Raw genomic sequence first — 24,175 nt, forward strand, 5'->3', positions numbered from 1 at the left:
CACCAGGCTCAGAGGAGAACTTGTGAAAGTGAAGTCCCCATAGCAAGTTATTGATCAGTGATGAAACCACGCACGGCTGAACCTTAAGTGGAAATGGCAAGAGTTAAGAGTCCTGTGCAAAGATCTCTTAATTATTAGGGAACATTTTTAATTGTATTGGTTTAAGATGGGTTTAGGGAATTGCTTAAATTACAGAGTACTTGAACAAGGTGGCCTGCTTGAGCTGACCCTGCCTGAGCAAAGGCATTGGATGAGATGGTCTCCAGAGGTGCCTTCCAGCTTCATCTTTCTGTGATCCTGTGGTTCAGCAGAGGATCTGAGCTGCACAGTGCATTACACCACCTGTTCCATCATAAATATGGAAAAGTCACTGAAAGCCCAGAATTAGGAATAAGCTTGATGATTCAAGAAATTTTTCTATTTTATGTTTTTTTTGGGTCTGAGCTGGTCTTTCACTTGATTACCTTTTTTGAGATTTTCAACAGTAAGAAATGACACAGGCAGCAGACTTGTTTTCATGGGCTTTATATATAGTGGATTAAAAATATATGAATTTACTGCCCTAAAAACATAATAGAACAGTAATGACTCAGTGATATGTAGTGGAAATCAAATTACATCTAATTCCCTTTTTTGCTGTTCAGGACAGCATTTCTTGTTGCACCACAGAACACAGAAGTAGGTTTGAAGTACCTCTTGATTTTGATGTTACACACAGTGAAAGTATGTATGAAGTACAGAGAGGCCCAGTCTTAATCTTAGTAGTTGCAAAACCAAGCTCTAGAACAGCCATTTTTTTTGTAACAAAACCTTTTCAAGGAAGAAATGATTTGAAGAAAACCAGACTCATTCATGAAATCACATTAATATCATTTTCCTCCTCAGGATTCTTAAGATTTATGGCATTTATTTTGTTTGTATTTCAGATACTTTTCTGGGATTGATTTATTATTCCTTTTAGTTTCCATCTTATGCTTTTGTTCTTGATGTACTTTCCCTTTTTTTTTTTTATTCCTATCTTATTAAACCTGATGGAAAGTCTCTGTTTCAAACAAAAACTGTATTTACAATTTCCATCTATTCCCCCTCTTTCTTTAGAAGTGGTCTATGCGCTAAACATCAGGATGAAAAGAAGTTTCGTAATAATGATTTTATTTTTTTAGCAGCATTCAATGGCTTGCCTGTTATACAGAGCATCATGAGGTGTCACTGAGGATTTGCATGCCAATCATCGGATTTAAATTTCAACTGCTGAGCATTGGCCTTGGATTTACTGGTATTATTGGCCAGACTGGATGTTACCCCTGATAAAATAATGTAGTCCGCCACTGATAAGGTGCTCAAAGCAGCAGCAAAGCGCCTCATTGTTTGGAGCACAAAGAGGGGAGCTGTACAATTGCTTTTCTTGTGGATACTATTTTATTCTCCATTCCCTTGCAGCCCTGCCCTATTTAGATGCAAAAGCAGGTCCACAGTGATGCTAAAAGCTTGCTCCTCTTTATGCAGGAGCCGACACTGCTGATTCCAGGGTTTGCGTTTATTGGATAGGTTCATTTCCTAAGTTCCTGCTGTGACGTCTGAGGTGAGCCATATCCGGACAGCCTTGTCAGATTGCTTTGAATTTTAAGATGAAACTGTGGAATCATCTCTAAATGTTGAAATGTGTGTTGCTGTGTGTTTTGGTGAAGATGTGAGTGCTTACCAACTCAATTATCATGCAATGCAGAGGAAAGTGAGAGAGAATAAAATAGCTTTCCAATGCCTTATGCTTCACCCCTTCTGCTGGTGATTTGCACACCTTTCCATAAACTTTAGGAAGAAAACTGTGGTTTGTTTCCCCAAGAATCTGGATTTGCCCAATGAGGTAAATGCTTGCATCTGAGGAAGAAGGGAAGCAAATTGTTCACAAATTCCTCAGTTAAAGCTCAACCAGCTGAACCTGTTACATTTCAAGAAGGTGTGCCAGCTTAACAGCAGCACAGTTAAATTTTGTCTCTGTCCCTTTATCAGGCAAACCAGAGGAATTCCAGTGGATGGACTGAAAGCATAGCTGGTTTCAACAACTAAGTTGGTTTAGAAGGACTTTAAGAAACAAGTGAAAATTCATCACTAACTGAATAAAATAGCCCCAGATCCCCTACCCTTCCTCTGGCAAGGTGCATATGGGAGTGGAGGGGATGGTGTGTTGTCAGACTTGCGAGTATCGAGTCATGCTAAATCCTGTTTTTTACTGTCCTAAAGTTGTGCTACTAAATCGATACTTTGCACTGCTGTTGCAGTTTTATAACAGCATGTCTTAAACTGCAGTCATGAGCTGTTAAATTCTTTTAGCCAATATATGTTATTTTCATTTTATAGAGTATTTTTATTCATCTTCTGGTTTTCAGCTTTACTGTTGAAGCAGCAATAGCTTCACCTGTCTGAAACTTCCGAGCTCAAAAAAGATTAAACTCGTAGTTCGGATTCCCTGATGAGAAGTTTGCTCTCAACAAAAGTTAAATGAGACTGGAAGGATTCTTCTCAGCCTGGATATATCCAAGCCAGGTAAAAGATACTGAAGTTAGCTGCTCAGTAGGGAGTTCTACATGAACAAAGTTGTCTGGCTAAAATAATACTATGGCAACTACTCTCCATCTGGTTTCTTCCACTAGTAAAGGAGACATATATTTAAGCAAGCAGTAACTGCTGCAAAAGGTGCCCCTGCCTAAGTTTTCTCCCTGAACACCTGAGCCATGGAGACAAGCGTTGTATGGAGAACACAGGTTTTCAAACTGCTGACTGTATATACTAAGGGTTTGTGGTGATGAATAGCAAGACCATTGCTAGGAATTTTCTTACTGTATCTACAAACTCAGAATATAGTCTGGCTGGGGTATGGATATTTCGGTATTGGGGTGCTTTGATTCATCAGAAATATTTCTATTCATAAAGAGAGCTGCCACTGTGGCCTTACTATTGCTCCCCAGATGTGAAGCAGACGTACTGAAGCCAAGACTCCAGCGGAGAGGGAAGCTCCAGGGGCGGAACAGCAGTTATAGCTGCAGGATATATAGCCAAGTATTAGAAGATCACATCTGAAAATACAGTGGGATCTCAAAGCTGGACTTTTCTGCTTGACTGTGCCCAGCTGTGCAGAGAATAAAATGCAAACAAGAGAAGTAGTGTTGGTGCTTCTGAGCCCCAAAGTGACAAACGCCAATGAGAACATTGCAGTAAACTGAAAAACCTCTAATAAGAATTTATAGATGTGATTTCCCTTTGTTCGTTCACTGGAGAGACAGGAGGCTGGTGCAGAAGCGTTGTGGAGCAGCATCTCCTCTCTTCAAAAGGCGTAAAGGATTGTGATACCCTGGGCCATACTGCCGCAGCCTTCTAACAACACACCAACCCCTCCACTCCTCTATGCACCTTCCCAGAGGAAGGGTAGTGATCCGGGGATGTTATATTCAGTTAGTGATGAATTTTAAGTTTTTTCTTAATGTCTCTCTCTCAACTAACTTAGTTGTTGAAATAATAGAAATGTTTACAATTGTTTTTCCTTATTTGAAACCTTCAAAAATCTTTGGTCCTATGCCTTTATCTACAAGCACTGGCTTTCACATGCAAATCAGAATTGCCTGAGCAAATAACAACTGAGATTCCTAATTTCCTTGCTTGCAAAAATACTACATAGCATGTCAAAAATTTAGAGCTGTTTAATGTATATTGAGCCTTGTCTCCCCAGGCACTGGGCTGGCGGAAGTCAGTTTCTATGAGGGATCATTGCGTAGAAAGTGATGTTTAGTTTCCAGTGTGACTCACTCTGATGTCCTCCATGACAATCTTTCTTGTGTGCTAAATTAGCATATGGGTGATGTGCGTTAAGTCATGCAATCTCAAATATTCTGCAGCTGGCTTCTAAGTGAAACTAATTTTAGCTCAGACACTTGTGAATGCTGGGAAAAAGTCTTATGGGTCATCAGGTCTTTCCCACTGTCTTCCAGAAGGCAGCCAAAACCTGTCTTGGAAACAGTTAGAATTTCTCTTTGCCTCCTACCAGAAGATTGTCCAGAAGATCTCTGCTCTTTTTTTACACGTTGAATATATCTTTATTGTAATGCAATCACAGAAAAAGGATGAAAAGTATATTTTCAAGGTGTTGTATCTGTCAGTTTATTTTACATCTAAATTCCAGTGTTCCAAAGAGTGCAATTAAATATTCTGACTATAATTTAAAATATTTACAATTCTCTTAGTCAGACAAGACACAATATTTTTAGTTGAAGATATTCCCTAGACATCTGTTTTTTCTAGCCCATATGGTGGAACGTGTGCCACATCTCGTCTGTATGTTATGCCATATAATTACTGCTAAAAAATATTCTAGGTTACTATCTGAAATAAAGCAATTTAGGAATCTGGCAAAAAACCTTTCCAGATCTCTTATGTTCATTTTGCAATCTCTGAGCATTCAGACATCAGTGTTATATTCTGACCTTTCTTTTGAAATGGGTCCTATGGAAATCAAAGAGATCCAGTAATACTTTTTAATGCAGAATTTAATTCCTTAAGTTTTTCATCTGTTTGGAAATATCTGTGGCTGATGTCACTAAGATAGTTCCTGGGTGTGGGAAGCCTCTGGGGGCATGCTTTTTTTTTTTTTAACAATGCACATTTATTATACAATTGTATCATAAATCTTCTCGTGGATGGCAGAACAAGCATGCTGATACTATTGAAAATAATTTGGATTACTATCTCTCATGCGAAAGGATAACATGTCAGTAAGGTGCCCTGCACCTGAAATTTCTTAGTATTTTTATAAATCATCGCCTCTTAGTGAAGTAACTGTTGTACTGATGCAAAGGGTTAACCAATGTACAGGGGAGTAGGTCAAGCTGCTTGCTTAAGTGTTACTGCTTGCTTATGCCTATAGTACTTACAATGTACAAGGGGGTAGATCAAGCCACTTGCTTAACAATCTTACTACTCATTCATGCTTATCGTACTAGCCGTATATGCTAGAACAAGATAAGGACATGGCTATTGTTAAGAGGTAGGGACTGTGACTTGATTCCCATCCTTTGGATGCCTAGGCCAGCTGAAATTGGCTCTGCAGTTTGGACAATGACCAAACCTCCAGAGAGCATGCGTAAAGACTAGAGGTGAAAAGTTTAGGCTCGAGGAAGACTCGTTTACTTCATCTTGAGACCCTTACCCACGACCACCAGTAGGCACTGTGCAGGCGCAAAGGACTTCTTAGCTCATTATAATATGAAGCGGGAATAGAACATGAATATGTATAGGCATATTGTGCAGCCTCATGCATATGTATAACTTTAGAGGATAAATGTAAAGGGGAAACGATGCTAAGGTGCGCATGCTTTTGGAGGAGCTATCCCCCATGCGCCTCAGCGCTGAATAAAGCATACCTACTTTATAACTTTAATGAGTTGTGGAGTCTATCCGCGCAACAGTGCCACAGCTTCAGCCAGATGCTTCCTGGGTCTGACAAGCCTCTGCATAATGCCTGTAGCACTACTTAATAGATGCTTAGGCCTAACACAAGAAAATGCTGAGAAGAAAGTTTGGAAAGTGAAGGAATCGTTAGTGGTGTACTACCTGTGGGTCTTTTGCACAAGAGCAAAGAATTTATTCAGAATCCATCTGCTGACCTGTACCTGTCCTACTGAGGCCCTGTCACCTGCGGATTTTTTGTTCTGCTCTTTCAGTAAGTACAATCAAAAGGCTGCAGTGAAAATCTCTAGGTCACTAACTGAAGATTAACAGCAGAAATATGTACTCACAACTTTTTGTTGTTGTTGTTGCTAGAGCTAGCAGTCTTCATTCTGGATTTAGACTTCCTCTTCAACATTCTTTGGAAATTAGGTTTGGTTTAGGCTATTCTCCAATTAAACCAAAACACATTCTGTTATTTCAGCTCCATTAAAAAGGCAGTGCACTGTTACTCTTTCTGTATGGATTTGGTACCAAGGATTAATGTAATTAAGATTCTGATAACTGATGAGAGCCATGTGGCATCCCAGGTTCATACCCTAAGTGTTGGCTGTCTTGTGCTCACAATAGAGGTGTAAGTGTGTAAGAGTGGATGTACATTTTAGTAAGAGCTTAAATTGCTCAAGGTACCATGCTTTGAAATTACTGTAGTATATTGTCTGCTCTGCAACAAAATGAGTCCCTCAGACTCTCATATTGAGCTGCATTGCCTCTCCTTGCTCTGTGAAACATTGAGCCGTTGTGCACTGTTTATATTAAATGAGGGGGTTCTACTTTTTAACCACTTTATGTTATTCATGAGTTAAACCCATTGTAAGTATCCAGTGGAGTTTAAAATTACTGCTGAAATGTTTCTGTAGCGAGTGCCTCTTCTTTCTCCTTTCTTAATGATGTCAGCTTCCTCACCATCCCTATGGAGTCAACTGCAGTTACTGAGCAATTAAAATAGAAAGGCATATGTAGGATATCAGTTCAATACACCTATTCTTGCTGTGTTGCTTATCAGCTAGAGTCTACTTAAGTTCATGCATTTATACTGGAGACAAAGACATTTGCAAACAATCCTCTTACTGTAAATGATATTTTCCTGTTCAGATGCCTAGTTCAAACATGATGTCTGCTGCAGAAATATTGTAGGGAAGAGTTACTGTGCTTTTTAAGAAGGTGGGGAAGGTAGGGGATTCTCTGTATTTTATGTTCTTACCTTGAAAGAGGTGAAATGTAAATGTCAACAACCTTCTACAAACCCATTACATTTTTTGCTCATTTTAATTGTTTACAATTATTTTCAATCATTGTTCGCTCCCACTGGTGAGAGAGAGGTATCAAATGCCCCTTAACTTTGTCTTAAGTCCTGCTACTAAATTCTGTTGCTGGATTCTCTTTTTCAGCTTTTCTCTATTGAAGAGAGGTTACAGTGTTTCTCAGTTGTTGTCCCCATTACCCATCTGTGACATTTACTTGCTCTTGCTATGATTCTTGTCCCTTCCCACACTCAGCAGAGGTGGGTGGTTAGGAATAATTGCATCCCTTTTTATTTAGGTTTTGGCTCCTTTCACCAGAATTTTTATAGACCTCTTGATATTCTGAGGACCTGTCTTTGCCTTTCCCTAGTGTATAATTATTCTTGTTATCTTTAATTAATATGTGCACTTAGGTATACCAAATCACTTCCTTTTCTTTCCTTAACCTTATTATAGCTCTTGAATAGGGGCAGTTCTGTTATTCTTTCACTGGTGACGTTCCTGGGACTGGTTGTGTAGCTCTTACTAGGTGAGAACCATCAGCATAAACCTAATACTGACTTTCCTGATAAGTGCACCAAAAGCCAAGGTGATTTAGGAACAGCACAGCATGCATTTTACATTCATCCCACTTCTTGTTTTCCTATTGGCACACGATGGAGTGGGGCCCTAATGTGTTTAGGACCTCTCTATTCTTGCTTAACAGAGAGCTTGTGCTGGGATGTAAGCTTGCTGCTTTTGGTAGGATAATCATCTTTGTTAGAGAGCCCTGGTCAGCATGGTTAGATGGTAAGTTGCAGTGAGTCACTGTTCTGCTGAAATCTGGTTTAGAGAACCAAGGTGAAATAATGTATTTTCAATTACTTTTTTTCTTGTGCTTGACGGTGACAATGTACATTACATTTGTTTGGCATAGAATCATAGAACCACAGAATGGTTTTGTTGGAAAGGACCTTAAGGTCATTCAGTTCCAACCCCCCTCCCAGAGGCAGAGACACCTTCCATGAGACCAGGTTGCTCAAAGCCCCATCTAACCTGGCCTTTAGCACTGTCAGGTATGGGGCAGCCACAACCTCTCTGGGCAACCTGTGCCAGTGTCTACCACCCTCATAGTGAAGAATTTCTTCCTAATATCTAAATCTACCCTCTTTCAGTTTAAAGCCATTCATCATTGCTCAGTCTGACTTGTAATCAGAGTCTGATATGCCAAAACCCTTTGTAGCACGGGAGAAAGATTTTATATGACTAAACATATAAATGCATATGTATGTACAAATATATAGTAGACCCTCAACATATGGAGTTGTTTGCAGTGCTATGGTTTCAGGGACTGCTTAGAGGATATGTTGAACTGGACTGTTCTGAACATGATCAAATGTGTCAATAAATTGTAGAAGTCAGTGCCTATTAATAAGCACAACCAGATAATGTAGATATCAGTAATGCATGCATTTGAGTTTTTGTATCTTCCTGTCAGACAAAGGAGCTGAACTGGAAAATTTTGAGGCTGTGAATACTTTGTTCCCCTTTAAACTTCTTCACAGGGTGTCAGGAAAGCTACTGGTGACAGAGCTCAAAGTGTCCCTCTTGCTGGGAAGGGAGTCTGCTTTTCTTTTAGCACTATAGAGATGCAGCCAGCAGTTGCCTGTGGGCAAAAGGACTGACCAGAGAGGAGCATCCACTGCTTGGATAATGAGCACCAATTAAAAACCTGACCTGGTGTAACCTAGCATAGCGAGAAAGGGTAGAAACTACAGGTGAGAAGTGAAAAGAAGTAAGCTTTTGAAGTAGCCTCTTATGCAAACGCCTTTTACTTGCCTATATTAATCCTGAGAAATTAGCATTTAATTTCTATAATTAGCCTTTCATACACTCTAAGGAAGCAAGCATACATTTACACACTCATTCTCATTTCTTTTAAATCTTGAAGGCTTGCTGCTCGGTGGCTAAAAGGAAGAAAAGACTTTAGTTGGAGATGAACAAAAAGCTGAACTTGCTCCCAGTTGTTGGTGAATGAATCATCAGGGAATTAAGCTTTTTTAATAACATCTAGAGGAAGGGAGGGGGAAGTGTGTGGGTGTAAATTTAGTTTTCCTCAAAGGTGCTGACCCTGGCAGCACAGGGACTGTAGCCAGGTGAGTGCAGAGGAGCCGTGGAGACATTGCTGGCTTTTGCATACCTGGCAGCTCCCCACTAACTGAGTCATCACGTGGACAGGATGGTCCTGATCATCAGATCATCACCCTGGCTGCTCAACTGGGAAGCAGCAGTTCACTTCGACTGAGGCAGCTAATCTGCTGCCCATGACTGATGCTGTCCCCTTCCAAAGCATGGGTCAGCACAAAGGATGAATTAAGGGAAATTAAAAGGGGTTCAGTGAAGGGCAGCGAGTGTTTTTTATGGGCAAAGAAGCTTCTTGTGCAGGAGATAGCCTGGAGGGAGGCTGTTTAGCTCAGAGAAGAAAGGGTTTTTGTAAGAAAAGAGAATAGGTCAAGGAGGTATAAAGTCATAAGAAAATTGATCAAGGTTTTCTATTTTTCTTAATAATGAGATGCTAGGTGGAGCAGAAAGCTAATGAATAAAAAAATGAGAACTGGAATGAATTCTCACACAGAAGTCACTGGTCCTTGGTAGCCGAGTATGCAGAGTAAACCTAGGGACTTTTATGCCCCAATTTTCAAAAGTTATTACTATCTCTTAAATGTATGCTATGCTTTTAATATTTGTACCATAAATCTGATCCTGAGAGTTTCTTTTTTAGTCCTATAGCTGAAATTTGCCTGTCAGCAATTGATGCAGATCAGATTTTGAGCTTCAAATGTGCAAAGCAATTCACAGATCAAAGATTGTGCGTGGAAATCTTAGCAAACAGTCTGTGAGTAAAATGGAAAAAAATCTGTACTCTGCTTGTAGGTAGCTTGTGAACAAGAAGAGCCAGGGGGTGGAGAACGACTGGAGCGGTTTACTATGAAATATCCACTGGGATGTAGTATGTTATCTGTGACTGAACATTATAAAGGACTCCTGCAGCTTTGCCAATAGAATAGAGACGCTGAGTATGAATTGCTGCGCAGCTGGAGCTTTCTCAGAAAACAGATATAATTATTCAGATACTTTAATTTGTGGACCTTGTTTGTGTCAACAATTATTAGGTGCCAGGAGAACTGTGGTACCTCTTTATAAGGGTTTCACATTTGCCCAATGTTCTCTCAGCAGCTTCTGCCATCAGACTGAGGTGTGATGTGTCTCAGTCCTTATCCAACCTGAATGCTTGCTGTGGGATGGATATATACCACCTTTCAGGTGGTGTCCAGCCACCATTGCAGCCTCCTGCTTGAGGCATTATGCCATCCATGTTCCTTTCACCAGGAAGGAGCTTTTCTTACCAGTCTCTCATGTGGATGTTGAGGCTTGATCCAGCTGAGGGTGGCTTTGGTAGTAGCATCCAGCACAAATGTCCTCCTGGGAGTCCTTCTCTGCACCCACCTCCTCACAGGACAGACTGAAGGAAGACCAGAATTGTTGATCACCAGACCTTGACCTCAGATGCTGCTTAAATTCAACTACTCAAGCAAGATAAAGGGCAGTGGCAAGATAAAAGGCAATGGGAAAATTAGAAAATTTTAGGAGGGTTCTCTCTTTCTCAAACCATTAAGAAAAAAATGCTGATATTTTGTACCGTCTGGTTGATGTGCCAAGCCATCAGTTGGAGGTGGACATGGTGTCCTTTCATCTAGTAGGAACTATAAAAATTAAATACTTCAGTAGCCAAATGTCAGCTTGGTTAGTCAATAATATTGCTTCTGAATTTCTCCTGATGCTTAAATACTGCAAAACTTTGCCAGGGGGATTATTTTCTGCCACTGTTTTTTGGGGATTTTGGAGTCTTGTTCTTTCACTTGCACACAGTGGATGATCTTGTCTTTGTCCTTCTGTTCAGTAGCAGATAAACTTCACTGATTTAATACCTGTTACATTTTTAGTGTAGTGTTCAGGGTTTTTCTTGTGTTATGACTGCTATAAATATTGTATTCTATTTTGAAATATTTTGATATAGTGAGGTGTTAAAGAAATAAATTAAGTTTGGTTTTGTTCTTTTCTTTAATGTTCCTTGGTATGATTTTCTCACCAAACCACTCCTGTCCGTATAGTCCAGACTACACTGAATATGTTACTGGTATTTCACCTTGGTTCTGTGAACATCTTTACTGGATGTGGTGTATGCTCCAGAAGGTTGAGGATTTTTATTGCTGTCTAGCTAAGAGCTAGAACTGGAGCCATTCCCAGGCTGATGAAAACTTTTTAGGGAGGATTGAAGCAGAGTCATTCCTTTACATTCTAATATCAGAGATGAGAAGCAGCTTGTCTTGCTTGCTCCTGCTTACAACAGTCTTGTATATTTAGGAGTAGATATGTTACCTGTTAATTCTATCAGGAATCAATGAGGTAGATTAAAATTGCATACTTCAGAAACACTGAAAATACAAGGAAAACACTCCAAAGTTACTGGTGCTTGATTTTTTTTTTTTTTTTGTTATTCCCTGCAACAAACACAAAACTTCATGATTCAGTTCATCTACAGTTTCAGAGAAACATACTGGAGATTATAAAGGGGGAAAAACATTATTTTGTTATGCAAAGCCTGCAGAAGGCATGCACAGACTCTCATACCTTCTATAGAACATAAATTGGGAAAATCTAAGCAGAACCTCATCACATCAGATGAATTTCATTTGTTGAAAAGCAAAATGGGTCATTTCCACAATAGGAAGAGCTAGTGCCAGATTTTATGATAAACTTCTCAAAGCTAGGACCTTTTTATTCACTTTAGTCTGTGACTTCTCCTGCATAATCTGTGCCTAATAGGGAATGTGGCTGGTATTTTGCTTGCTTCTTTCTTACTTTGCTTTTAAAAAGCAGAGCATGTGGGAGTGTAGGAAGAATACTTTCCAATTCCTGAAGCATTATTTCCTGTAAGATTATTATGACAACACACTGGCAGTATTTTTGTGTATGTATATATGTGCCTTGAAACAAAATTCTTAATAAAAACAAAATCCAAGAACTAAAACCAGAACCTAAAACTTCGGGCACTTGTTAAGTCTAAGCTAAATTCCCTGCAGGGCCAGTGGTGGGAAGAGACTTAGTGCTTAGAGGGAAGTGTGACAGTGAAATCACTTTGAGCTGTCACCTTCGTCTACATAGGGCTGAAGAATGTGGCTGGAAGAAACCATAGACCATTGAGTATCTGCTACCACTGTGGTGTGCTTGGTGCTAAGGGAAGGAGTTACCACTAGAAATAGTTCAAACACAATTCTGACAGTATTCTGTACTTTTAAAAGCTCTGAGAAAGCTGCAGTAATGTGTAACTGCCCTGGGTTCAGCTGTAACTTATTTTTCTCCTTCTTAGTATCTGGGTAGCACAAGCAAATTTCTGTAAACTTGTTGGTTGTGTTCATGCTGTTCTGTCACAAGCACCCATCTGTGGCCTAAAAACTAAGATCTCAGGCTATGTCATGAATCCTTTGGCATACCCTCCTAGGTGCTTCCCTTGGGAAGGCTGTGGACAAACTCAGGATACTTATTGCATTCCAGTGGGGTCCCACTTATATTCTGCAGGACATCCAGACTTGCCGTCTTGGTGTCAATAGGTATTGTAGCAAGCCATGTAGCATGGCCCTTGCTGCCACAGAATACTACTGCAGTATATCTTTTAAAAAGCTCCTGGTCTTTGAATAATATCTACAAGGCAGAATTATCATTATTTGTTTCAAGATAGAGGACATCATGAAGTTTGTATTCCTCCAAATCACTAACTTTGGGATTAGAGTTATTTGCTCTTTGGCAGGGGCTAACCACTGACTCTGAACATGGAACATCATCTTCAAAAGTGTCCCCAGGCAGAATAGCTCCATTAGGAGAAGAACAAAAATGCTCACTGCTGCTGCTGTGAGCTTTTGCTGTAGTCGGTAGTAGTCATGGCGTCATATTGCATTAATATGGGTGAATTTACTGTCTTGGACTCCTTCACAAGGAAGCCAGCTGCCTTGCTTAGTTCTGTGTAAATCAGAGCCCAAAATAGAGACTTCTTGGAATGTTGCTCTAGGAATGAAATGTGCAACAGAGAAATTAAAATCTTGAGTAGTGGCTATTGAATCAATTGCTAAAAGCCCTGTCTTCAGGCTTGGATACTCAGATGCACTAGCAAAAGTGCCCATCTTGAATACTTGTCTGCCCCAGTGGTATACCTGTGGAAATAATTTAGTTAGGATCTAAGCCTTTTTAGCCATATAAACTTTTGCATTGGCTGTTAGGGCATTGGTCCATGTAGAAAAAGAACTGATTCTCATCTTGCTCTAAAATTCAGATCAAACAAAACGAAGCCCTTGTGATATGCTTCTCTTTTGGTTTAGTTTTTCCTTAGGCCTATTGAAAGGACTTGGAGGATTAACTTCTTGTTTGGCTACTTTCTACCCAAGTGCAAATGAACAAAACCAGTGACTGCATATGTTGCATTCTCTATCATTTGAAGCTGAAGCATCAGGACTGGAAATTTTTCTGGAAGCTATGTGTTGGGATAGGCAGAAGCATGTGGTTAACATGTGAATGACAGGGTGAACTTCCATAAAGTGACACTCAGGTAGAAGTTAGACGAGGCTGAAAGGTCAATCCTTGCTTTATCTGTGGCTTTTTCCAAGACCTAATGAGAAACATTTTTTTTTTTTCCATCCTATCTCCTTGTTCTAATTCAGTGGCAATTCTGTATTTCTGCAGGGCCAGAAAGAATTACTGATCTCCTCAACAATAAAGTTAACAATACTTCCCAATCTAAACGCTTCCATGAACTAAAGGAAACTGTTATTTAAAAAATAAAATTAAATAATCCAATCTTAAATCCAGAATTACTTGAAGTTGTGAATCCACTAATTTAGGGCTTGGGAGATAAGTAGTCAGTCCCAGAGTTCAACATCCTTGGGATTTTTTTTAAGTTACCTTTTACAAGATTACTTTTAAGGTTTGAAAGTAAACTCCCACCATGAAGTTCTGCTAGACTTACTATCTACTTTCAGTCTTCAAAGCATGTGTGGGTGGTAATTGATGTAGACATATTGCAGTGTGAATATAAATGCCAAAAATATTAAAGCTCTTAAAATTATCTTTTTCTATAGAAAAATGTATCTACTCTTTTTCATTGCTCTGAAACGCCGAGGTTAGTATTCAGTTGTCTTGTTTATAGAGACTAAGAATCAACATGTGCTGCTTTTTGGTTTGAGTTTGATTCCATGCTAAATGTTTTGTGGTTTGTCCAGAACTGGAATACAGCCTTTGTTGCTGAAAACAAATACATATTCACCTGTTGTTCATATGTGTAAGATGATGTATAGGTGCAAATATTTATTTGTATTTTAAATGTAACAACTACACATTTAAAATTGACTGTTAATGCTAACTTCACAGGATAAAGCTTTACTCTGTTTTTTTAATAGGACTTAAAATGATCGTTGTTATTTTTCCTTATAGTAAGTGGTGGAAGTTTTTATACTCTACAGAACAGTAGTATATGACTCTTCATTTCAGATTCCATTCCATTTTGTCACCTACTTTTACAGATATTAAGACTTAAAGTGGTTTTTTGTAGTAAGTGCTGCACAGACACCTTCCAGGGACATGGTCTATGCCCTGATTATACATAGAGAAGACAGAACCAGTGCAGGGTGGAGCAGCTTGTCTGAAGTCCCAGAGATCAAGAAGAAAAGCAGGAACAGGAGACAGGTATCCTGCCATTCTAAGCCAGGCTGTGTGACTTCTTCTGATATACAAATCTGACACTTCACAAAAAATCAGAGAGCGTTCTGTTAAGAGCAAAGCTTTACTGGTCAAGCAGAGACTGGTGGTCTCTGACTGTGGCAGCTAACCAACAGTGTTACAACAGTTAATTGCTATTCAAAGTTCAGAAAAAGGGCCTTTAAGTAACATTGTAACTTTTTAAATCCTGACATTTCAGCAACCCTGGTGGTAGCTCGGAGTTTGAAAGTATAAAAAGGCCCTTTATCTGGAGGTTTGGCTGGCTGACAGCTGGTGATTATTTTTCTTGCAAACTATTTTGAGTGTGCATATGAAAAAAAAATGCTTGAGAAAATTGGACCAACAGATTACCTATTTCTCTATGTGTCACAGGAAATGTGGAAAAGCATGTAAACAGCTACCACAGAAGCATTGCACTCACCCCTCTCTACCCGCTTGTCTCAATCTTGTGTGGGAGTTAAGTTACAGTAACAATAGGCTCCACCTGTGATTATCACTGCAGCCTGTTTATGTGAAGTGAGGCTGATGAAGTTGGAAAAGCAGCATCTTTCTGGTGCTCTTTATCTTGATCTGAAGGAGACTACACAACTAATTAAGGAATTACCATAGCTTCACAAAAAGAAGGAATTTCACTTATCCTGAAATACACACTTTTAAAGTGAGGTACTTAAATTCTTTTCTTGAAGAAGTAAAGGCATTAGGAGAATTAGTATCTTGCTTTATCAGGTTATAGTTGGATAGAAAATGAAGGATTTTCATAAATTGGGGTACTATAATTTGAATGGAAGCTACAAAAAAACCCAACAACTGGATACAAGCTATTCCTGGACATGGCAGGTAATGGGGAAAAGAAGTAGTAAAGGCCATAGAGTTTTAGGAACAGAAATCATGTAACTGTTAGGTACAACCTTGTATACTAAGCTATGGAGGTAAAGGAAAGAGCTAGGCTTCTAAATTTAAAAGACCCAATTTCTCCGGAATGAGGGAATTGATGGGCATATATAATTGGATGTTGTTACTGTAAGGTCATGGTGGAGGTAGGAAAGTTAGCATGAAGGTAAGACTGCAACTAATAATGTCTCAGCAGAACCTATTTTTTCTGCAAATAACTATTTAGGGGGACTGGAATGATTGTGCTTAATAAAGAAATTATGCATGCAAATTATGAAGGAAAGCAAGGCTCATAGATTGGAAGGGTTATTAAGCATAGAGATTGACCACTGACATGTAAATTCATGTAAAAGTCTGAGAAAAAGAGAAAACTTTATATATAGTCCATAAATTCACTTAAAAATATCTTTCTGATTACACTCTGGAAAACAGGTGAAAAAAGATGTTAGGTAGATTGGTTACTGCATATTTAAATGCAGGTCAAAATATATTTGTTACAACAATAATTGCTAGAGGAGTGTTTGAAACAAAGGGAAGGGGAACTCATGAATTTTTCTCTCATTTCTTTTAATAGGCTGTAAGGACTCTGGGAAAATGATTATACTTTTCCATTGTGTCATCTTTTAAGTACATTGAACATGTTTTTGTTATTCTACAGACTTGCCGGCTTACTACAATGGCTGTACGTCACACCTTCAACAACATTTAGCGCAGATGAGGTACACATATAATTTGGAGTTTCTCTGAAGTATCTTGTCTCTCTAATTTTTTTCTGTGACATTTTGGTTTTTGTTTGTTTGGGGGAGTCTTTGGGTTTTTTTTTTTTTTTTTAGTGTTTCCTCTTTGATGTTGGTGTTTGCAACAATGTGGTTTCCTGAGGAGCACTTCAATTCTAACTTTGGTCAATGTGTTTGTAGTGTTTTCTTCAAAGATGAAGGAGAAGGAATTTGTGTCCTTATTGAATGGAGTAGTCTATTTAACTTTTTTTCTTTATCTTATTGTATGAAACGTTATTTAGGGGTGTGATGTGGATTTCCAAGAACCTTAGGCTACACTTTCATGGAACTCATAGGTGCTCCACATAATATAAGGTGATTTGTGACTTAGGCTGGAAAGCACATCTGGAAGTCCACCTCTCTCCTGTACTGAAGAACAGGTTCTATAAGGTTCCGTCAAGTCCAGTTTTGAATATCTCCAGTTATGGAGGCTCAAACTTGGGTAACTTGCTTAAGTGTTTTACTATTCTTGCGGAATTTTGTTTTGGTTCACTGGTTTGTTTGGGGGGGGGGGGGGGTGGAATGGGGTGTTTGTGTGTGCCGTGGTGGAGGTGGTGGTTTATGTTCCCAGTCTGTAATTGGACTTGCCATTGTGTCCGTTTTTTCTTGTCCTATCACTATATACCTCCAAGAAAAAAAATCTGCCTCAAAATCTTGCCAGTAACTGTACAAGCTGTTTGCATTTCTGAACAATTTTGGAGTAAGGAACCTATCTCTCACCTGTAATTTTAAGTGTGAAAACACCTAGAAATCTGGTCATGGCCAGGCAGCAGTGATAGTGGCAGTTTTTCTCACTTTATTTCTCTTCCACAGTAAATTCCCGAATCTGGTATGAGAGTTAAATTGTAGTATACCTCAAAGAACTTAGATTACAGAAATTAGTGCCTTGTGAATGCCTATAGATACAGGATTGTTCCATGATGCTTTGCCAAGAAAGATTCCAACTTTAAATCAATAACTTCAGAAGTTCCTTTGAGTAAGATGATGCCTATGTACAATATCCACTACATATTGGTATGTAATTCCAGTGTAGTCTTAGTGTAAGTTATTAATTAGGCTAACATAATGTTCATAACTGCATAACTTAGACTTGCTAAATTTTAAATAAGTATATAAACTTTTTCTTAAAATCGCATTCTAACTTGCAATTAGTGTCTTAAAAGAACTGAAGGATTTTCTTTTTTTGTTTTTTTTCTTCCACTAAAATCACTTTCTCCTCCCTTTCCACTAATGTGTAAGTGAAGCTTGATGGAAATTGGGCATTTGCAGCCAAATTCTGGGAAAGATGTGGGACATGAGATAGTACTTGGAAAATTCTCAAGAAAAATTACAGGTGAACAATTATCCACAAGGAATTGTTAGAGGGGGCTTAAGACAAAGAAATAGCAGCTGTGTGGGAAATTATATATGCTCAGATGCATTCACAGTGGAATTGACTGCAAAGATAAGAAATTAATGAGGTCACTCTGTGTTACTGATGACTGCAATCATCGTCAGTATCCCCCTCTTAAGCTGCTGAAGCTATTAGCAAAGCTTTGCTCCCCTTCCTCTTCCTGCAGCTTTTCTCTCCCCTTTACCCCCCTACCATAAGTAGAAACAAAGGAGGTGGAATTTCAAAGACTCTGTTGTGGTAGGTCAGGCATGAGGTTGAAATTAAGAAGGTAAAGACAAAAGAGTGTCAGGTTTCTCCAGCTGCTGGCGGGTTTCCCTATTTGTTTTCCCTTTGGTTTGCATAGTAGCATGAACAAGTGCCATAAGGTTGGTTCTGATTTGCAGTCTTCATGTTCAGCTTCACAGCTTTAGTGGGGTTAGGCCATTCACTTGGTGCTTTTTAAACGTAACCTCAAAGCTGATTATTTTTTTTTTTTAAGGGAGTTTGTTCAATCCAGACATAGTTCACTTCAAATAGATGTATCTCCTTGTTGGTTGAAGCTGTACTAAGCATAAAATGAGGGTATCTGGGATGGTTCAAAAATGTTTGAACTAGTGTGAAGTTAGAAGCATTAGTGTCAATATTTTGCGCTTCAGCTCTTCTGCAGCCATTTCTAGCCACCTGGCTTGTAACAAAATTTTGTCCTAAAGTTTGCTGTGGGGAATGACTCTTTGACAAGTGCTGATTAAGGGAATCTTCTGGCTTATAAAATATTTTTGCCTTCAGAAGAAGGGAAGCTCCAGGTCAGAGAATGCAGACATTTTCAGGCCTTGAAAGGTGACACCCTTTATCTTGCAGAGGCTGTTCCATGTGAGGGAATGTGTTAGACCCTGAGCTTTCCACACAGTCATAAGCACTTTATGATGAGCAATGCAACCAGCTGCAGTCTGAGTGGTCTCAGTCAGCATAGCTGTTTTGTGAAGCAGCATTGACTTGCACCAGCTGAGGAGGTAACCAAGTTTTTTCACACTTTAACCTCGAAGTCTCCTTGTTAATATAGCAGTAAATGTACTCATTGCAATGAAAATCACTACTTCTTCTCAGGTAAACATATGCTGTGGTCTGTGTTTTATCACTTTGAAATAGAATTTCCCCATCTTTGCTAATTAGCAGCATTGCCCAAACAGAAAGAACCATATGGCTCAGGCCATGCTGACTTGAAGTCTTTGGAATCCTGCTGGAGAATAATTAAAGTGATTTTGATTTACTGGCGTGATGGAGAACAAGCCATTCCCATTCGGCCTTATGGCTGGAAGCTCTGGAACAGTAAGGTACCTTAGCAGGACAGCTGTAAAAATTAGCATGAGCCAGATTGTTGTTATTCAGATAGCTTTGTTCTGTTAACAATCATTTGTAATTATTAAGAGACTTAACATAACCCATGTAAGATCTCATGTTTACCCATCTCTAGAACCCTGTGGTTAATTGGGTTTAGTTTAGACTTAATGGTTGAGAGATTCCAGCATTTCAGTTCTTCTTGAAATCAGGTAGGTTCTGATAATGAAAAAGTCTCTCCTGACAAATGGAATCCATTCCTTTTTTTTTTTTTTTTTCCTTTTTCTTTTCCTTTTTACTGATAATACCAAGGAAAGTGCTGTCCCGTGCAATTTTTTGGAGGTGTACATTTATTTTTACTTTTCCCCTTTGGAAAAGGTTGATGAAAAGAGATGTGTCTGGAAAGTGCAGATTTCTTTATTGAACAAATGGTAAATTTTAAAATGAAGTTTTCACTAAAATATTCAGAAACAGCTCAGCGTGTTTTCTGGAAAATAGACATCAAAAGTTGTTTATATGAGTAAAAACCCCGTTTCCTCCCAAGAAAAAGTTTAAGCAGAAATTTTACCCAGCATGAATAATTCACTTTGCTCTCCTGATGCTCACCATGAACTTGAAATAAGGACCTGTTTGCACATCATTGTAAATTTTACTCCACAAATGGCTGTTTAACAAATGTATGTGTAGACTCATGCATGTTACTGAATGTAAACGTGAATGCTGCTGAATAAATGGAAATTAAGTGGTATAAGGTAAGCAATGGATGTCATAAATATACACTGCTGAGAAAATGCGGAGTAAATAACTGATGTTAAAACCTTTGTTCAGATGTAAATGGTAGGAAGACCATGAAATAGAAAAAGCTTGAGCTTCTTGGTTGAGAGAGTCTTGCCAATTAATATTCAGAATAGGTTTTTCTGTATTTTATTTAATGTAAGCTTTTAGTGATGCTCTAAGATACTAGTATCTGATTCTGGCTAAGTTGAAATTAAGGCCAAACCATGGTTTAGTTTAGAGTCAGGTTGAAAACTTGGGTGCTTTAAGCTTCTGGCTGAAGATTAAAAACTGGAAGGATGTCTGTGATGAGTTGAACTGTTGGTCAGATAGTATGATGAGAATGGTTCCTTTTGAAGGCTTCATCCTGCCCTGGAACTGGAATATAGTGGCTTGTAGTTTTGAAGGTAGAACTGTTTGCTTTTTGAATTCTCAGGAGATGCATCCAAATTGCACTGTCTATAGAACCATAGAAAATTGTTCTACTGTCTATAAAATAGACAATAAAATAGATTTTTTTTAAATATTGATAGATAAAATTATTATTGTCTATAAAATAGACTAATAAAAGTTCTATAAAGCTATAGAATTTGGTTTATGATATAAATGGGATTTTGGGGAAGCTTTTGAAAGTTTTAAAAAACCCTGAGTCTTTAAAATTGATTCCTTTTAGTTAACAGTGGAAGGCTCTGGGTTTCAGATCCCAAAATTTCTAAACTCATGTACAGAGCTTACTTCATAAATGGAGCATTTATGTTGGTTCTGTAAATTACCAAATATTTCATGTGCTTCTTTCAGGAAACAGCTGGAAATTGCACTTCGGGAACTTTCCATCCTAATGCAGAGGTATGACTTTATGTAATGTATAACTGTCCTTTATTTGGGGGGTAGGAAGGAGGAAAATATATCCTACAACTCATATTTAGTTTGTTTTATCTTATCAGGGCCAAATTCTGTGTTGCAAAGAGCTCCTTACATTTTTCTTAGCCCAAACTACTATGGAGAGAAGCCAGCTTTTAGAACAGATCATAAATCTCAGGAAAGTAATTTCTTCTCCCTCCTTGCTGGCAACTTAAGGAGGCAGGTTTCTTAGGACTCAAATGTGAGACAGGAATAGAACAGGATTTTGCCAGCGTTGATGCTGCATATTTGAGGAAATTGCAGAGGATCTGTTCTTGAAGAGTCAAGAAGCCTTGCATTTTGTTTGGGTATTTGCCATGCAGCTCTCTGCACTGGTGGAGGGCACTACATAGGCTTTGGTGCCTAAAATATTTACAATTAGTTGAAAACTGTTCTGCTTCATTGTTAATATATGTTTTACTCAAAGAGAAACTGTAAAATGATCTGAGGCCCACCCTAAGCATGAATCTTTGCCTCACTTTCAAAGAGCACGGCTCTCTTTCAAAAATGTAACGCTGTGTGTGACGCAGGAGTTGCCATGGAAAAATACATTGAGCCAATCATTCATGATTTATTTATAGGGATTAGAATGCACATCCCAAGAACCACTAGTAACTTTGATTTAAAAAAAAACAAACAAACCACAAAACACCCAGACAAAGGATTGAAACACGTAAATTGTTGGGAACATTTGTGAGTCTGTATGGTTAATATGTTATTTTAATAATTGACTATGTATGTTCCTGGAATTATCAGTGCTACTGATATTTGCTTCCATAGTTCTCTTGCTGATAATGGTGTTACTGATTTGAATACTCACCATCTGTTCAGTGACTATCTAGTGGGTATAGTAAATATCAATTCAAGGTGAGTTTTTTCTTCTAATCATCTCTTTTTGAAATTGTTTGTGTAGAAGTGAATGCTTTGGAGAAATTGATATGCCTGTATCTTGCTGGAAACATGGTACCCAAGGTCTTTAGAGCTGGATATACTTGCCTGCAGTTATTAAGCTACAACAGGCAGTGAATGTCTTCCTCCTGATGGCTTTAAATAGCATTCAGGCAGAAACCTTTTATTTATTTAAACTGCATTCAAGCAGAAACCTTTTAGGTTTTTTGTTGAACATGAACTGTATTTCAGTATTGACTTTAAGTAACTTCTCTTGATATCCCCTTGTATGTGCTTTATCTTTGGCAATGATGAAAATTACACAAACAAATGTACAAGTCTTCAGGTTTAAATGTTTATTTGTTTAAGAGGTCAGCACCCTTAGGGGTTTTCTTTTTCTCTAGGGATGTGTCTTATGGAGACTTTGACTCTGTTAGAAGATAAGGAGCTTCTCTGGAGTTTATTGCCCTAGTCCTTCTATCATTATGTGGCTTGCTGAGTTTCATTTCAATTTGGCAGCGAGTTGGGAGTGTCATCTTTCTTTGATGTATAGCTCCCTCAGAGGTTAAATCAATAATGTTTTAAGCACATCACTTTCTCTCAATAAGACCATTGCTGGGGAGATTCTTTCAGTTTTTGAGCTGTCATATTTTGCATTGAAAATGTAATGTTAAGAAATGAAATCAATATAATAAAAAACTGAAATTAACTACTGCATTGATGGTTTTAATTGCCTGGAGTTATATGTGGAATAGAAAACTTAGGTTTCACTGCCTTGGAGCTGGATATGTAAGAGATTTTTCTGATTATACCTTCAGCCATATGTTGTTCTCTCCTGTTTCATGGGACTGATGGAGACCTTCTTTCCACCTACTCCCACTGAACATCCTTTGCTTGGTCCACTTCTCAGAGGGCTGTGGGGCTCCACTGCAAGCGTGTAAAGGTTGAGGTATAGCATGGAATGAGATGGGTCAGAAGGCTGATGCTTGGGTAGGATGCCTGGGATTGTCAGGAAGCCCTTCTGCAAAAAAGAGGGACTTTGATAATGATGGCTGTCCATGCAAGCAGCGTGAAACAGTGGTTTCAGGGTTTGTGCATCCTTGAGCATTCAGCCTGAGCACTGCTGGCTTAGGCCACACTATGCATTCAGCTGTATGACAATATCATCCCTCAATTCTCTCTTGCATCCTTGATCAATTTGCCAGAAGGTTAATAACAGCTGCTCCTTGATGAGTTTTACTGTGTCACTTACACATGCCATAGGCAGTATCTCACTTGTGTGGCATTTTCTTTGATGTATACAATAATTTTGCTACCCTGGAGGGCTTGGAAGAAATCAGAGTTCCTTGGGAAGTAGAAGTAAAGAGCTGTGTCTCTTGACAGAATAAAACATCAACGGTGTTGAAGCTGAGTGAAAGTTTACCTTGCTCTGTGACTTGTCTGTAAAATCACATCTCCTGAGCTTCACAAAGAAATAAGCTGCCAACAGAGCGATTGCGTTTCCTCCTTTGTTACTAGAAATTACATCTACAGTTGACTGGAAGCTTCCTTTATCTGCAGGCTGCAAGTTAACGAATGCTCTCCCATCTTTATTAGTAGTTTTTACCTCCAGTACTTTAGAGAAATGCCTGGGGTTGGGATTACATTTTGAGCTGGGATTCATCAACATGGATGGCTGTGCTGCCATTCAGTGAGACCTGGACAGGCTGGAGAGTTGGGCAGGGAATAACTTGATGAAATATAACAAGGGAAAGTGTAGAGTCCTGCATCTGGGCAGGAACAACCCCAGGTTCCAGTATAGGTTGGGGAATGACCTCTTAGAGAGCAGTGTAGGGGAGAGGGACCTGGGGGTCCTAGTGGACGACAGGATGACCATGAGCCGACACTGTGCCCTTGTGGCCAAGAAGGTCAATGGCATCCTGGGGTGTATTAGAAGGGGGGTGGTTAGTAGGTCGAGAGAGGTCCTCCTTCCCCTCTACTCTGCCCTGGTGAGACCGCATCTGGAATATTGTGTCCAGTTCTGGGCCCCTCAGTTCAAGAAGGACAGGGACCTGCTGGAGAGAGTCCAGCGCAGGGCAACTAAGATGATTAATGGAGTGGAGCATCTCCCTTATGAGGAAAGACTGAGGGAGCTGGGTCTCTATAGTTTGGAGAAGAGGAGACTGAGGGGTGACCTTATTAGTGTATATAAATATATAAAGGGGGAGTGTCACGAGGATGGAGCCAGGCTCTTCTCAGTGGCAAACAATGATAGGACAAGGGGCAATGGGTACAAACTGGAACACAAGAGGTTCCACTTAAACTTGAGAAGAAACAACTTCTCAGTGAGGGTGACGGAACACTGGAACAGGCTGCCCAGGGAGGTTGTGGAGTCTCCTTCTCTGGAGACATTCAAAATCCGCCTGGACACGTTCCTGTGTAACTTTATCTAGGTGTTCGTGCTCCGGCAGGGGGATTGGACTAGATGATCTTTTGAGGTCCCTTCCAATCTCTAACATACTGTGATACTGTGATACTGTGAACATCAGCTAATAGACATTCACACTGCAAGCAGCTGATCTTACTTGTTGTTGGGACTCCCTTCGAAGTTGATGGAGAGTAATCGATGTTTTTAAGAAATTATTTATTTCATGCCATGACATCTATGCAAAATCAGTTAGATGTATTGGACCTCAGAGGTTTCTATTTCTTCA

The 24,175-nt window shown here is 39.2% G+C and overlaps 1 protein-coding gene across 1 annotated transcript in view; it reads left to right on the forward strand.

Annotated features, from left to right (window-relative positions):
* HIF1A (hypoxia inducible factor 1 subunit alpha) overlaps positions 1-23,585 on the forward strand; it is a 266,600-nt gene extending 243,015 nt beyond the window's left edge. Inside the window, exon 14 of the mRNA XM_061376167.1 lies at positions 23,572-23,585. The gene's annotated coding sequence lies outside the window, so the exon portion shown is untranslated. The remainder of the gene's footprint in view (positions 1-23,571) is intronic.
* Positions 23,586-24,175: the final 590 nt, after the last annotated feature.

The sequence above is a fragment of the Neopsephotus bourkii genome, unplaced genomic scaffold (genome assembly GCF_033783945.1).
Source record: "Neopsephotus bourkii isolate Nb327-2 ecotype Australia unplaced genomic scaffold, CSIRO-AGI_Nbou_v1 NB_1707, whole genome shotgun sequence".
Taxonomy (NCBI): Eukaryota; Metazoa; Chordata; class Aves; order Psittaciformes; family Psittacidae; genus Neopsephotus; species Neopsephotus bourkii.